The following is a 4,205-nucleotide window of genomic DNA, read 5'->3' on the forward strand; positions in this document are numbered from 1 at the left end:
GAGCAGAATATATGTTAGGAAAAAAAAATTCTTTTCCAAGTGGCAAAAATACAAAAAATAACTAAATATTTTGTTTCTTAAAGAGTATAGATTGGGTGCTGAAAACATGAATGGAAAGAGCTCTTCTTTCAACTAAGACAAATGAAAGAAATATCAGTATCATCAGAAAAAAGAGATGGGCATTTCACCTGTAAACACAGCTCCCTTTAACTTGGCAGTTACAATTCCTTGCCTTGATCCTGAAAGAACTAAATACAAACAGTTCTCAAATTTTGCTTCTATCATGATTATAACTTCTTACCATGACCAGTGAAGCAGGATATTAATGGAATGATCATATGTGTGTGTCGTCACTCTATTCTCCAGTCCCTCCAGAAAAGCCACCATTCTACTAAGGGAGACAGATCTCGTGCATTTCCTTTTCTTTGCCTACACAACCTCAAGCCCCCCACACATCCAACTGAGAAGAAAGCAGATAATTCCTGAAAGATCTCTTCAAAGAGATTTTAATGGTAACCTAAGAGTAGAGAGAGAGAAGAGATGGTTTGGGGGCAAGATTAAGAATTTTAGAGACCCTTACTGAGAGGAATATGGTGCCAGTATTACCATCCTCCAAACATAAATCAAAATAGAAACAATACCAACCCATAACATCAATAAAAAGAAATCCAATTGAATTTAGATTTCTTTTGATCAATAAAATGATTTTTTGTAATAGCGATTATTTTAGAAGTGTGTGTGTGTGTGTGTGTGTGTGTGTGCCCCCAAGCCCCTGCCCTGTGAGTACCCTAATTGACTATTCTACCTTTGGGTTTATCTAACCCTTAATACTTGAAAGGAAAGATACTCCCAAGACTGGAAAGTGGAAGATTAGTAAGAACCCCCACTCTGCCTTGGGTAGTAGGGGGACTTCCAAGGGAATGGCTCCAGTGGATTTCTAGAAAATTTGGGCTCTAAGCCCAGGGGTTCCAAGCCCTGCCAAAGATTCAGGCATCCTGTGTGGTGCAGAAACCAGGGAGCTGCAGAAAGGCCGCTGCCGGCTGGGACAATCGGCAGCCCAGTGGTGAACACTGTGGGTGGTGTCCTATGACTGATGAAATTTTACTATGTGTAAAAGCTTGACACAACACTGCAGTAGAGTCCCAATAATGACCAAGATTGAATATCTTTCCAGCATGGCAGAATGGAAAATAGGTTATTTTCATACACTTGAGTTTCTGGCCAGCAATTTAAACTTGCTCACTCCTGGACCTGATACTCTGGTGGTACCCTTGCAGATGTGGCTGAAATCTTCCTTCCTGGACCACGGAGCCTCTGGCCTTTGAGAACACTTCTTCTACCATGTCAGGCAATTCTCTCCCCTGGTCCAGCTCAGCCAATCAGACCTTATACCTTGGGTATAAGCTGTCAGGTTGGCATCTTACAAGCAGGACTGGAGCAATAGGCAAAGATGAGCTGAAAATCTATACCTATCTCTGGGGTTTTACATTTTAGAAATAAACTCCTACTCCTACTACAATAATACTTCATCATCCATTATATTGAGCATATATGAGACAAGGTGACACTTTGGGGAGACACATCTCATTGCAAAATGATAAATTGTTTCAGACATAAGATGTTGTCAGCCCATCCCTCTCTTTTCTATTTGCAGGCAGAGGAAGGGAGTGTGTCCATATCAGATTTGGGGATCAGATATCACGGATGAAGCTGAAAAGAGTGAATGCTTTGTTACTTTAACAAAGCCCATTTTCAAAGCTTTGTCCTTCTCTGCTACTGTACTTATCAAAGAGAATCAGATTATCATCAGAATGAGGCCCAGCATAATTTTATAAAGAAAAGGAGATCATTGCTCATTGGATTTTAATTACTAGGTTTAATTTTGTCAATGCCACCTCCTTTCATTTTTTTCCTCCAAAACACATCCTTGGATGTTTCTCCCATCCTTTCTGATTTTATGATTTCCTATCTATAAGTATTAAATACCTGGTTTATTAACATTTTTTCTTGACTTTTAAAATTCAGTTCTAAGCATCAGTCTCTATGAATCACTTTGTTATTATCTTCTCTGTGAAGATAATGGATAGTTTGTTAGTATTGCTCTTATAGCATAATATTAATAGCATAATATTAATAGCAATAGCATAATATTAATATCCACAAATTTAGGCTTCCCTGGGCTTAATTGCTGAGTGCCCTATATTGAAAAACAAAGCTACTATTTACTTTATAAAATGAACAAAATGTGTCTATAGCAACCACATATGATATCTAAAGTTAAAATCAGAGCTGGAGTTCCTCTTCTCCCTCCTAAAACGTAGAAGGAAGTAGGACAGAGAAGGTGATAATGAAAATCAAAGAGATCTTCAGCTATAGTAGAAAAGGGAGCATATGAATATCACTCAGACCCATGAGGTCATGGGGAAGGTGCAGACCACTCATCCTCAGGCACAATGTGATATTAGAAGGATGTTTCCAAATCAGAAGTCTTGATGCATGGTGTAATGAGAATGAGTGTAGTTATGAACACAAGCACTCCCCACTTCACCCTAATTCATTCATTCATTCACTTATTCAATCATTCATTCAATACATATTTATTGAGCTCCTGCTCTGGGCCAGTCACCGGGCACACAACAGTGCACAAGAATGATGCATTTCCTATGTTCATGAGGCATATTATCCAGTAAACGCCAAATCTACTTTATTTTTTTTCAAATCTACTTTGTATAAACAACATGAAAAAAATGTATAAACGCAAAAGCAACTGAAACAGATTTAGACATCCATGGCTGCAAATAGGAAACAAAAAAACTAGACAATAATCATCATTCTCATTATGTCCTGACCTGGCATTCTGCATATAATTACCCTAATACTAAAACACTTTCCAAAGTAGATCCTGTTACCTTCTTTACAGCTAAGGAAGCTGAAGCTAGCTAAGGGGCTTGCTTAAAGCCAACAGCCAGAAAGTCCAAGTGGCGGGGTTTGAACCAAGACCCATTAGCCTTCCAATACCACTCTTTCCCTATATAAGGACATCTTCTTTGCGCAGAGGGCTTTTCCCCCAAGAACCAGAATCATCATATTAGAATAACAGAAAGAGACCTACCTAGAGCATATTAGCTTAGCTCCTTCTAGAAATGCTTCATAAGGATTTATCATCTCTTTTTTAAAGACCATTAGAAAAATAACTTTTATATATAGACCCCTTCTGTTTCTTCTAAAATACTGTGGTTGAAGGTATCATTTACATTTACCCCTGTTATTAAAGTCCACACAATAACTTGTTTTGCCAAGCTTACATGCTTTCTTATGTTAGATATATAATTCATCTCATTTCTCTTTTTGCTCTAGCTTCTAGGAACTTCTAAGCTTAATATCTCTAGTTTTACTTTAATTCACTCATTTGTTCATTCAGCAAACATTTAGGGAAAATGATTACTTTACTGTGATTATTTTGTCCCTGCCTCAAAGGGCTTTTGACTTCCTTTTTATCTTTATTGTAATTGCTTTGCTATTATATGTTTATTATAATGTATTTTATTACATGGGTTTTTGGAAGTAGTCAGGAGAGTATAAAATGTAAATGATAGCTAAAATGATTTTACTGTAAAAATGATAGGATCTGGGATACACTGTAATAGCAGTGACTGAGAGCACAGGGCTTATAATCTTGTAGACTCTGGGTTCAAATCTTGGCTCTGCCCCACTCACAGTGTAAACTGAAACAAATTACTCTTTCTGAGCCTCTGTTTCGTAAAATGGGACTAAGAATTCCCACACAAGATGTCTATAAAGTTTAAATAAGATAATATATATAAAGCATCTGGCACTGCCTGGCACGCAGTGTTTAATAATTACTACTTGGGATTAAAGCAGGTAAATGTATAACAAATAATTCTACCCATAAATACCCAGTCTCTGAGGTGGGGTGAGCCTGGTTTCCATGGAAAATAAATGGACATTTTTAAAACCTCAAAATTTAAATTAATTTTAAACTGCTTCCCTTTGGTCCTCTCCAAGATTCTCGGCAATGTTCCATCACCCCTTGTTGTTGAGCCCTCTTGTCTAATTATAAACTAAATTCTGGCTTGTTAGCAGAAAAAATTTTCTCAGGCTCTGTTCTATAAACAATACCAGAGAAATCACAGATGCTTTGAAAACTGGGAGGGTCCTCCCAATCTGCCCTTTTTTTCATCTTA

Source organism: Mirounga leonina, unplaced genomic scaffold, assembly GCF_011800145.1.
Source record: "Mirounga leonina isolate KUSES-001 unplaced genomic scaffold, KU_Mleo_1.0 Mir_418, whole genome shotgun sequence".
Lineage (NCBI taxonomy): Eukaryota > Metazoa > Chordata > Mammalia > Carnivora > Phocidae > Mirounga > Mirounga leonina.